A 12726-nucleotide genomic window follows, 5' to 3' on the forward strand; every position below is an offset into this window, starting at 1 on the left:
TACTTTGGACCCTACTATGTAGCTTCTGAATTTTTCAAAGGCAAAGACCACTGCTAGAAGCTCTTTCTCTGTTGTTGAATATCTTCCTTGAGTTTCATCCAAGGTCCTGCTTGCATAGTGAATAACATGCAGCTTCTTATCTTTCTTCTGTCCTAGAACTGCTCCCACTGCAAAATCTGAAGCATCACACATGATCTCAAATGGAAGATCCCAGTTTGGAGCTTGGACTATTGGGGCTGATATCAAAGCAGCCTTGATCTCCTTGAAAGCCTTCAAGCAATCTTCATCAAAGTTGAACTCAGTCTCCTTGCAAAGCAACCTTGTCAATGGCCTAGCTATCTTTGAGAAATCCTTGATGAACCTTCTATAAAATCCAGCATGACCAAGAAAGCTTCTTATGTCCTTGACTGTTTTTGGTGGTTGAAGTTGAACCATGACTTCAATTTTTGCTTTGTCAACCTCAATACCCTTCTCAAAAATCTTATGACCAAGAACTATCCCTTCTTCAACCATGAAGTGACATTTTTCCCAATTTAAGACTAGATTTGTCTCCTCACATCTCTTTAAAACTCTGCATAGATTAGTAAGACAAGAAGAAAAGGAATCTCCATAGACAGAGAAGTCATCCATAAAAACTTCAACCACATCCTCAATAAGATCAGAGAAGATTGACATCATGCACATTTGAAAGGTAGCTGGAGCATTACATAATCCAAATGGCATCCTCCTATATGCAAAGGTACCATATGGACATGTGAATGTTGTCTTCTCTTGATCATTGGGATGAATAGGAATTTGGAAAAATCCAGAATATCCATCCAAGAAACAGTAATGAGTATGATTGGCTAATCTTTCCAACATCTGATCAATAAATGGAAGAGGAAAATGATATTTCCTAGTAGCAGAATTTAGTTTCCTATAGTCAATGCACATTCTATGTCCTGTTATGGTTCTAGTGGGAATTAACTCATCATGATCATTCCTTACTACAGTGATTCCTCCCTTTTTAGGGACACAATGGACTGGTGAGACCCAAGTACTATCAGAAATAGGATAAATCACACCAGCTCCAAGCAATTTTAGAATCTCCTTTTTGACTACTTCCTTTAGGTTGGGATTAAGCCTTCTTTGAGGTTCAATACTAGAGTAGGATTCATTTTCAAGGTGGATTCTATGCATGCAGAGACTAGGTGAAATTCCTTTAATGTCATCCAAAGTATAACCAATAGCTTTTCTAAACTTCCTTAGCTCAACAACTAGCAAATCAAGCTCTTTCCTACTCAAGTTAGCATTTACTATCACAAGATAAGTAGAGTTCTCACCTAAAAAGACGTACCTTAGCCCAGAAGGAAGAGGTTTTAGCTCTACTTTGATGCGTTCAGTTCAGACCAGTCGTCTGTGGGGGATTCGTCAGTGCACTCGGTCGAGTAGTGTTGGCGCTCGGCCGAGTGTGTGCTCGAGTGGGTGGTCGAGCTATCCGTATCTGCTGTTTGAACTGCCCAAACTTTCTCTCTTAATGCTGGTAACCCCTCAAAAACCTCTGGATGGTGTGATTCTTCACATGAGTCCAATATATCTTCATAGGCCTTAGTTTCTTCATGGATAAACCCTTCCTCTCCACTTTTGGTCAAAACAGTTTTAAGGTGATCTTGTTCTGCTAGCTCTTCCATCAATTCTCCTGATAAGTTGTCCAACTCTTCAACCCAAAAGACTTGTCCTCCAATTGTTGGTTTCTTCATAGCCTCTACAATGTCAAATGTCATTTTGAGGTCTTCTCCCAAGTTGAGATCAATCTTCCCTTGTCTCACATCAATTATTGCTCCTGCTGTAGCTAGGAAAGGTCTCCCCAAGATCAAAGGATCTTTTGGTTCTTCATCCATTTCCAAGACTACAAAGTCTGTTGGGACTTCCACTGCTCCAACTCTAACTGGTAGATCTTCCAAAACACCATGTGGTAATCTTATTGATCTATCAGCTAGGATTAGGGAGATGTTGCATGGCTTATACCTTGTAAACCCTAGGCGCTTAGCAACTGATAGAGGCATTAGGCTTGCTGAGGCTCCCAAATCACAAAGGCATCTATTGAAGGTTAACGGCCCTATAGAGCAAGGTAGAGTAAAGGAACCAGGATCTCTTAGCTTTTGAGGGTTCACTTGCTTTTGGATTATGGCACTACACTCATGGCTGAGAATCACCATCCCTTGAACTTCCTTGATCCTTTCCATCACAGCATCTTTCAAGAATTTTTGGTAAGGAGGAATCATCACAAAGGCATCTATTAGAGGCATCCTAAGCTCAATCTCTCTAACTTGTTTGTTAAACAATGCCTTGTATTTGTCAACCATCTGTTTCTTAAATCTTCCTGGGAAAGGTAGTGGAGGCTTGTAAGGAGGAGGAATGAACCGCACTTCTTTTTCTTTGGAGGTAACTGGATTGATTTTCTCCTGAGAATCAGCTCGATCGGGTACTCGACCACCTACTCGGTCGAGTGAGTGGTCGAGTGGTACGTCGAATTCAATGGTGTGTTCATCCTGAGTTTCTTCTTGTTGGAAACCCTCCCCTTCCTGAATTCCACTGTCCTTAGTGTTGGGATGTGCTCCTAGTCTTGTTGGTAAGACTCTTCCACTGCGAAGATTGATAGCATTGGCAAATTCAGTAGTTTGTACAATGGCTGTGCCCTTGTGATGGTCATTCTTTGAGGCAGAAGCTTGGTGGTTCTCCATAGTCACAATCCTGGATGTTAGTGTGTCAAACTTGGCATGAAGTTCACTGTAAATAGCATCTATCCTCTTGTTCAGCTCAGCAATCCTGTTTGTTGTCTCTATCTTGCCTTGTGTTTGCCCAATCAACAACTGTTGCATCATTGCTCTTAAGTCTTGTTCCTGGCCTTGGTTAGTCTGAAACCCTGGTGGGGGACACAATTGGGGCTGGAACACTTGATGTTGTTGCTTGGGGATGTAGTTTTGTTGCTGTTGTTGAGGCTGAGGAGGTGGATAGACTTGGTCTTGAGGATTGGCCACATTGGTGCTCCTATAAGAGAGATTGTTGTTTTTGAAACCTCCTTGGTTGTAGCCTTTGAATCCTCCCTGGTTTTGCATGTAGCACAACTCAGCAAATTCAGGCTCCCCCTCTTGAACTGGAGCTTCTTCTTCACCAATGAAGTGAATAGACTTGGACTGGCTGAGGAGTATCTTGTCAAGCTTCTCATTGACCATCTTCAAATCCTTCTTATACTTGTCCTCTTGATCAGTTGAGGAGCCCCTTATGGTCCTATCATAATCCTCATTATAATTGCCATCAGATTGAGCAAGATTCTCAACTAATTCCCATCCTTCTTCCACATTTTTGTTGAGGAAGTTGCCATTAGAGGCTGTGTCAACAAGCATTCTTATCTTGGGAAGCACTCCTCTATACAAGGTGCTTAGAAGTGACTCATTGCTGAAGCCATGATGAGGACACTGAGTCTGGAATCCTTTAAACCTCTCCCAAGCTTCACAAAAGCTCTCATTATTCCTTTGAGCAAACCCAGAAATTTCATTCCTCAACCTAGCAGTCCTTGCATTGGAGAAGAACTTGGCCAGAAAAGCTTTCTTGCATGCATCCCATGTGATGATAGCTCCAGTAGGAAGAGTCTTCTCCCAAAGGTGAGCTTTGTCTCCAAGAGAAAATGGGAAGAGCCTTAATTTGAATCCATCTTCACTCACTCCATTGATCTTCGTGAGTGCACATATTCTGTCAAACTCATCAAGGTGATCTAGTGGATCCTCCATTGGCAACCAACAAAATTTGTTGGCTTGTATCATTGAGATCAATCCACTCTTGATCTCAAAGTTATTGTTTGCTACTGAAGGTGGCACAATTCCAGCCCTTTGGTTGTGGGTATTGGGTGAATCTCCTGCACCAATGTGCCTTGGTCTTTGCTCATGGATAGCTTGTTGCTCCATGATGTCTTGACCTTGTTGTTGTTGAACTACTCTTCCTTGCTTATGTCTCAAACCCTTTTGTAGCCTGTGGATGTTGTCAATAGGCTGTTGAAGACTGTCTTTGCCTTTTGACCTTGTGTGCATCAACAAACTCTACTACAGACTCGATCAGGTACACGGTCGAGCGCAGGCTCGAGTGGGTGGTCGAGTCGACTGGGAAGTAATGGCTATTTAGTTCCGGCTTCTGGCTCGATCAGGTGCTCGATCACAGCTCGGTCGAGTGGGTACCTGAAACACAAAACAGCCAAGCAAAGGAAGATTCGAGTTCAGTAACTTCACAAGTGTTTAAACGAACTTAATCGTAGACTAATAATGATCCTAAATGTCACAAAACACACTCAAATGGGCAACGGCGCCAAATTGATACTGACTTTCTTTGTGGTGTGGTGAATGAATGGTGTATGGAATGATGATGTATGGAATGAATAGAAGTCAGGATATTTCAATTCTCCTTATGCAGTTGCAGTATAAGAGGTGTCAATCCTATCTGAGTGATTGTGAACAATTAAGATGTGCATATGAGTCTAAGTCAAGCCAATTGTAAAGATTGTTTGTCACTAACAATCCTAAAATGAGATATGAAATGTAGAAAGTAAAAACAACTAGAACAAGATACTAAATGTAAACAGAACAGACAAATTAAAGCTATAATGAAACTAGAACAGAGATAGACACTATGCTAATGAACTAATGCAAGACAAGTAATGAACAAAAAACTAAGTGAATGCAATGGAAATGAAACAGGAATGAAACAAGACAATCACAAATCAAAAACACAAGTTCTGGGGATGAACTCGAGCAGCACTCGACCGAGTGTAGGTCGAGTACGTGGTCGAGCTAGACTTAAACGTGAAAACAGAGCAACACAAGAAAAACAGAGCAATGCAAAAACTAATCAAACAACAAACAAGCAATGATATTTGGACTAAGATATTAATAAACAAAGAAGGCCTTGAGGAGGGATTCATGGGCTGAGCTAATCATTGTGGTTATCTAACTTGGTCAACAAATCTCAAGCAAACTTTGAGCTGATCTCTAGACATACTATTCTAAGACATGTTTAATCCACTCTCATGGCAAGAAACAATCAAACCTATGCATTTCTAGACTTGTTCTCACAAAGTAAAGAATCTACACAAGCAGGCATTAAGCAATACATCTCAAACCAAACAAGACCTCTAATCTCTTAGCAAGCCTAATGGTAAGCTCTAGATCTAGCCTTATCTATGCTCCTTAAACATTGGTGTGATGCTAAGATGCTTGAAATCAAACCCTACCTTCTCAGATATAGGATCAGCATTAAGATCATCTAGCGTAGAAGAGATCTACAATAATCAAGCTTGACCAAATCAAATAAACCACAAGATCAACCCAGCCTAACCCATCCTCAAGGTCCTAAGCAAACTACTCACAAGAACACATGGTGAAATAAGTCAAAAACCCAGAAAATAATGAAACTTGCATCATTAGAAAGATGAAACAGAGATCTACAATATTGATGAAGAAATAAAACTCGAAATCTTAATATTTTGAAAGTTATGAAACAAACAAAATACAAGGATCTAGTCTTTCTTTCTTAAACAAGTACAAAATCTAAAATAAAAGAAAGTGCAAAAGGAATAAAATCTAAAAAAGGTAAAAACTAGGTTTTAGACTCTCTAAAAACCTGGACTCTTTGGTGGCTGCAGGTACAAGGGCCTTATATAGGAGGTGAGGTGGAAGCCCTAAAAATACAAAAAGTCAAAGCAGTCAACGGCTGGGTCAACTCGACCAGTGCTCGGTCGAGTGGCTGGTCGAGCTGGCTTCTCTCGTGCATTCTCCACTCGGTCGAGTCCTTCTCAGCACACGGTCGAGTGGTGGTCGAGTGGTGCGGTCGAGTTGGACTCCGGACCTTGATTCTACAGCCTTAACTCTCTTGTTTTCTCCTCAGGATTGCTTCACTTCTCCTCAGCATTGCTTCCATGCTCCTTAAGCTCCAAAATCACCTGTTTATGCATGAAAAGATGCAAATGCAATGCAACTATACTCTAATGCATGATTAGTCCTAAAGCTACACAATAATGGCCTAAATGGATAGCAAAAGATGCAAAAGTTGTGAATAAACTAAGGGAAAACAAGGTAAAATATATAAACATCAGTTGCCATTAGGTGGACGTTTCCATTCCCCAATCCGATGCTCAACCCAATCAGCCACCCGAGACGATGCTCGAGCACCTGATCGTATGACCACTCGGGTTCTCTCCCAAGCCCTGTAGCGAGGGCTGTCCGTAGATCTCCACGACGTAGGGACCTGTCTACGTTGGAGAGTACAATAACCGTCCCCAGGGATGTCGACTCAGATGCGGAAGGAGGGAGATGGGAGGAGAACCGAACTGCCTATTCAAGAAACAAGGTTGTGGTCGCGTAGGGGAAGAGGCCGGGTTCTGAAAAAGCCAAGAAGGTGGCTGAGAGAGCAGTGGAAGAGGAGTAGGAGCACACAGATGGGGCGAGACCTGGCAAAGAAGAGGAGCAGCAAGCTGCACGCACCCGGATGGCATCGAGGAGGCTGAAGCAAAAAGAGGTCAAAACACCGGCGAGGCTGTTCAAGGTTCTCCGCAAGATGAGTTTTGTAGGAACCCGCTACCCCCACCGCGAGACGATGAAAACGTTGGGGATCGCAAGAGACGTCGAGTTCCTCTTCGACATGTGCCACTTGGGAAAGTTAATGAGGCTCAATCTGGAAGCATATGAGGAGAAAACAGTTCACTTACTTGCCACGCTGCGGTTACATTATTTCGAAGACTACCTGAAGCTACTACCCGATGGAGGTATCGGGTTCATAACTTTCTCGGTGTGCAACAAGGAGTATCGACTTACCTTAGACATAGCCCTATGTGGAGTTCTGGATAGTAATAGGGATGGTAGACAGCTAGTCGGGGATGTGGCAAACAGTTTTGCTTGACCAGTTTCTATATTTGAAAGCTTGCACCCTGGAAACCGAGAGGGGGGAAGGATCTGGAGAGATCTTCATAGGAGGGTTGGTTACACCATCCTAGTGGCTTGCGATGTGCATCTCAAGGGAGTTGTACACTACCCGAGGTGGTTAGATGTTGAGTACCTTACACTGGCGGAGGAGTGGACCGATCAGGGGAATCCAGGGGTTAGCTCCTGCAGAACCTTATAGGGCTTCGTCATAAGAGCCACATGAAGAGGAGGATGGCACCAGACCTGATAGATCACGGAGGAGCCACCTGCATCCAACTTTTGTAAATATAATTGCATTTAATTTTGTTTCATTTTGTGATTTTTGGATTCTTTTTCCAACTTTTCTTTACACAGAGACTATGTAATATAAGTTTGGGGGAGGATCCCAGAATGTATTTAACATTATGTTTTATTTTCTTATTTCAAATTTTTGATTACTAGTTTTGTTCATTTGAGTCTGCATCTATTTGCATAAAAAAGAGTGTTCATGTAGTTGCATTTGCATTATAGGACTGAGTCTAGATTGTTTCATATACGGTTGTTGCACATGCATTTTAGGGGGCAATGATTAATATTATCTTGTTTAAGCTAAACTTTAAGAATGAAGTTATAGCCTTTAATCACAGTTCATTGTTGCTTGATCAATCTCTAAAAAAAAAAGAGAAGAATATTTGCTTAAAACCTTGTGTCTTTTGAAAGCTTCCTCCTCTTATGTGAAACTTGCTTGAACATTATAGCATCTCTATATTATTGACTAAACCTGAACTTCAGTTATCTTGCTTATGGGACTAAACCTGAACTTCAGTTATCTTGCTTATGGAACTTGATTGCTCGCTCATGGTAATTCTAAAATTTGGGTTAACACTCCATTTTTGCCAATCTTTTCGTTTAACCCGAATTGATTTCACTACCCTTGAACCCAAACCTTTTCTTTCAATCCTTGTTGTGATTTGTTGAGTGAGGCCTTTTCAGCTTTTATAGTGCTATAGGTTGTGAAACCTTGAGAGTATTGAGAACGACAGAGAACTGGCTCTTGTTTTAGCTAAGTTTAGAACCATTTGAACTAGCTAATATAATCGGTTTCGAAAGATAGGTGGTTAGCATATTTATTTGGGGTTGGGTTAAGGCTCAAAAGAGAAATAAAAAGAAGAGAGTTCCTAAGGTTCAGTTTATTTAGCTCTAAGTCTCTAAGTAAAAAAAGAGAGAAAAGAATTGCCATAGTCTCCTAAAAAAAAAGGAATATAGCAAAGAAAGAAAAAAATTATAAAAGAGAGCTAGCTGTTCAAAGTTAATACCTTAGGGATTACAAAAAAAAAGAAGGTTAAGATCAACTGTGTTAACAACTTATGTTTTAGGGTGCTAATTAAAAAAGAGGGGAATGAGAAGGGGGTAGATTATCAAGAGCTAAGTTTTGTATGCCCAAATTGTTCTCAGTCTTAGATAGTTTTCACAATTTTCTAGCATTCCTTCTTGTTTGAGAGTAAACCACCTAAAAATACTATTTGAAACCTACCTTCAAAAACCTTAGCCTTAAAACCGATTGAGCTTGATTCATTTCCATCCGCAAGAACTCGCCAAACACTTTAATGAATGTGAGAGAGATGTTCTTTGGAATTGCAAGTCTTTACTTTTAGTTGGAGGATGAACTAGATCGATCAATGCATGGCAAAAAGATTAGAAAAACATTTGTAAATATGTTGATTTACCTTAGCACCTTTAAATTTTCTTTAAGGACTATAGCTTGAAACCTTTGCTTGGTACTATGAGGTTATGAATGCCCATTTTCAAACCTTATCCTCTTACTTTCTTGCTAGAGGACTAGCAAGAGATAAGTTTGGAGGTGTTGATAACTCTCTATTTTACACTTCCTTAGGCATCCTTTTATTCATGTTTTGCATTGTAAAAAGCCTAACCTTAGCATTTTTAGGTCCTTAAACTTAGAAATTTGCATATAGGTTATTTAGGGTGATGCATTGTTGTATTTGTGCATTTTAGATGAAAACATGTGCTTTGGAGGCTAAAAGGAGCAAGAATGAGGTGAAACCGATCATGTACCCAATGGGTTGATCGTGCAAGAAGAATAGTCCAATTCTCAACCCAATCAAGAGGATCTGAGTGCAAGAAGAACAACCCGAAGCGTAACCCGAGGATGTACCCGACCTTAGCCTCGTGTAGACCTTCGGATAGAGCTGAGCGGCTAAGTCAAAAGGTTTCCATATATAAACCCTTTCCTATCTTCTCACCCTGGCAGCTGCAGACACTCACGAAGCAGAGAGCGAGAGCTACTGAGAGAGAGGAAGAACCGATTTTATACTTTTCAAGCTTTGTTAGGATTTGATATACTTTTTTTATTCTACTCGTTCATAGTGATTTTGTATTACATCTTTTGTCTCTTTTTAACATTTTTGTTCTATGCAATTCTCATTCGTTTATGCTTTCATATCGTTTAATATGAGATCTAAGTAGTGAATTAAAATTTCTAGGGATTGGATAGGTTAGTGAGTGTTGTTAATCGATTAGGATGTTTTAGATTGATTGTTCCTATTAAAATTCTCTTCTGGATTAGTGTTCTTTGTGCTATTTTTAGACCGAGAGGTTGAGACTAGATCTATGGTGTTTTGCCATCGAGAGATGTTTGTTGAAATGCTTGAAACAATTAATGCTAGAGATCTATTCACTCAGCCTAAGAGATTAGATGAGTAAGGAATTCATTGACAGTAGTGGATCAGATTGTATTGCCTGCTTAATCATGTTTCTCCAGCGAGAGTTGGGTAAGGAAGTGATTAAGGTTGATTGTTTCTACCATGAGAATGGATTAGCAAGGGTTAGAGATTCACTGTCTAGGGAATAAATTTCTTGAGGCTTGTAAAACGTTCTAAATCGATTAAGAATACTTATGAACCAATTACCCCATCCCTAGGAGCTTTCGCATTTGATTGTTTCAACATTTATCTTCAACTCGACCTTTTACCCGAACTGGTACTCGATCACAAGCTTCGTGTAGACCCTCGATTTGTTCATCATTATTTTCTTAGTTTTTCTGTTACTCGATCCGATACTCGTTTGCTTGCATAGTGTATCTAGATCGAGTAGTTCCTCTTTCATTCTTTTTATTACTATTCACACTAGGTTGTTAGTCAAAATCCCACATTCCCACTCATTACTTGGCTTGTCTTGCATTGTTCTGATTGCTTCCTATCTGATACTACAACTTTTTGGATTGATAACCCTTTGTACTACAACTGCATAGGGAATTGATCTCCTGGGTGAAAATCCTGTTATCATCTTCCTCGAAGCTCCAAGTCAGATCTTCATCCCTAAACACACCAAACTCAATCAAAATCCACAAAGGAGTCTCATAATTAAAGCCTCAAGTACCACAAAAACACTCCAACAAACCAAGGAATCAACCAAACAACACATAAACATGAAAATCAGATAATCTCGAGCTTAGATAAGCTATGGTCATGCATTCACCTTTGCAACAAAAAGATTCTGACCCAAAACCAACGAAAACACACTCCTAGCAAGCTTCTAACACGATCCTAGCTTCAGATCTCTCAAGAACAGCTAGAAATCTCCAAAAACTCACAAAAACTCTCAAGAACACTTTTCTCTTCTCTTTTTCTCTCTGGAACGACTAATGAGTGGCTGTTCGAACCCTCAACTCGACTTCCAGCTTATAAACCCCGGTTTAGGGCTTCCTTTAACCCACACTGTTATAATCCGACGATTAAAGACAAACCGATCGAACCAGAATTTTATTGTGTCGATCGATGCACCTAGTGTGTAAATCGACACACATCCGTAAACTGACTAAATCGGTTCGCGGATGTTATAATTCTCCCCCACCAACATAGATTCGTCCTCGGCCAAAGAATCCCGTGCAACCATCTCCACGACCTCACCTCCTCCGACTGATCTACAAATGTTACCTCCAGGCGATAGACTCACGTTCCAGTTATTATTTGCTCTCAACTTTTGGACTTTTCTTTACTCATAGGTCTCAATCATGAGTTTTTATTGGCTCCTCATCAGGCCTTAGCCTGCATGCTGTAATGTTGGCTCCTCGTCAGGCCTAAACCCATATGCCATAAAATATCAGAAAAATCTAATATTCATTTCTCGGGTTGTCACCTTACAGCGCGTCATCCGAAACCGATATACCAGCCATACTCTCAAGCCATAAAGTCTAAGAATATGATGGTACTAGGAGAACTAAAGTTCCCCAAGAGTCGTTTAGGACCAACTGTCCTTAGAGCAAACAATTCTGAACAAGTCTAAGTCCTATTTCCTAACCAGGTTTCCCTCATGTGGGTCGCGTAAAACATCACAATGTCATACTAACCACATATTCCCTCACTAGAATATCTTATGACCACACAAGGATCATCAAAATGCCACAAGGACCACCACTACGGCCAACAAATGTCCTAAACATGACCGCCACAAAGGCCGACATTGTCTAAACAGAACGCCACCAATACGAAACAAATGTCCTAAACAAGACGACCAAAAAAGCCAAACAATTGTCCTAACAAGGACCGCCACCAAGGCTACATATCCTGAAGGACCGTCACGAAGACCACTAGTCCCGAAGGACCATCACGAAGACCACTCGTTCCAAAGGATTGTCATGAAGACCATACATCTCGAAGAACCATCACAAAGACCACACATCCCGAAGGATTGCCTAAACAGGTCACACGTCCCGAAGGACCATCACGAAGACCATACATCCTGAAGGACCACCTAAACAGGCAGCATTGGCTAAACAGTCTGTCACAAAGACCACACAATTGGCTAAATAGCCCACCACATAGGCCATAGAATGTCTCGAAAGACCGCCACACACATGCCAAACAAGGACTCAACAGTCCGCCACGAAGGCCACACAAGCCCCAACAAGGCTCACAACCACTAAAAAAGGACAAATTCTAACTCCCATAAAACTTTCGATTTTAGCACTTTCCATTTCTATAAACTTTCTACTTTTAGAAACTTCCACTTTAGGAACCTTTCCTCTTTTAGAACAAGCTTCAAGGAATCTCTTATCCAGAACATCACCTCATCTTGGTACTTAATCGACAACTAACCACCCCTAAGCGACCAAGTATCAAGAGAGATGAGTTGGAATACTTCGTTCCGCTCCAGCCATGGACTACACCGCACCACCAACTACCACAACTACAACTGGGACCACGCTAGACAATCTCAAGTCGCAGCCTGCTTCTCATACCAGTTCTTGAACCTTGCCTTCATCCTCGCCTCTGGATCCCAAGTCTGCTCCTCAATACCATCACAATCCCATAGGAATCTCATCAAAGGAACCTTCTTCTCCCGCTCAACCACTCTGAATGGACCTATATACCTCAGACTCAATTTAGTCTCTATCAATGACCTGTTCGAACCCCGCAACATGGCCATCTTGAGGTACACTCTATCTCCCACCTGAAACTCAAGATCCTTCCTCCTCTTATCGGCATAACTCCTCTGCCGATCCTGAGCTACCTTCATGTTCAACATAACTCCTCTACCGATCCCGAATTTTCTCCGAGGTCTCCTAAACAAAACTCGCACCATATATGCTCCCCTCTCTCACTTGAGTCCAGCATAACGGTGTCCGACATAGCCTCCCATACAACGCCTCATAAGGAGTCATCCTGATACTCGCCTGGTAGCTATTGTTGTAAGCAAACTCTATCAAGCTCAGGTGGTCCGCCCAATTGCCACCCCAATCTAGCACACACATACTCAGCAAATCGTCCAACGTCTGAAT

The 12726-nt window shown here is 41.3% G+C and overlaps 1 non-coding gene across 1 annotated transcript; it reads left to right on the forward strand.

Annotated features, from left to right (window-relative positions):
- The first annotated feature begins 3441 nt into the window (after window positions 1–3441).
- LOC147940039 (small nucleolar RNA R71) lies at window positions 3442–3548 on the forward strand. The gene has a single exon (XR_015564801.1). It is a non-coding gene; the product is annotated as a small nucleolar RNA R71 (small nucleolar RNA).
- The last annotated feature ends 9178 nt before the right edge of the window (window positions 3549–12726 follow it).

This window comes from Camelina sativa, chromosome 8, assembly GCF_030686135.1.
Source record: "Camelina sativa cultivar CO46 ecotype springtype chromosome 8, ASM3068613v1".
Lineage (NCBI taxonomy): Eukaryota > Viridiplantae > Streptophyta > Magnoliopsida > Brassicales > Brassicaceae > Camelina > Camelina sativa.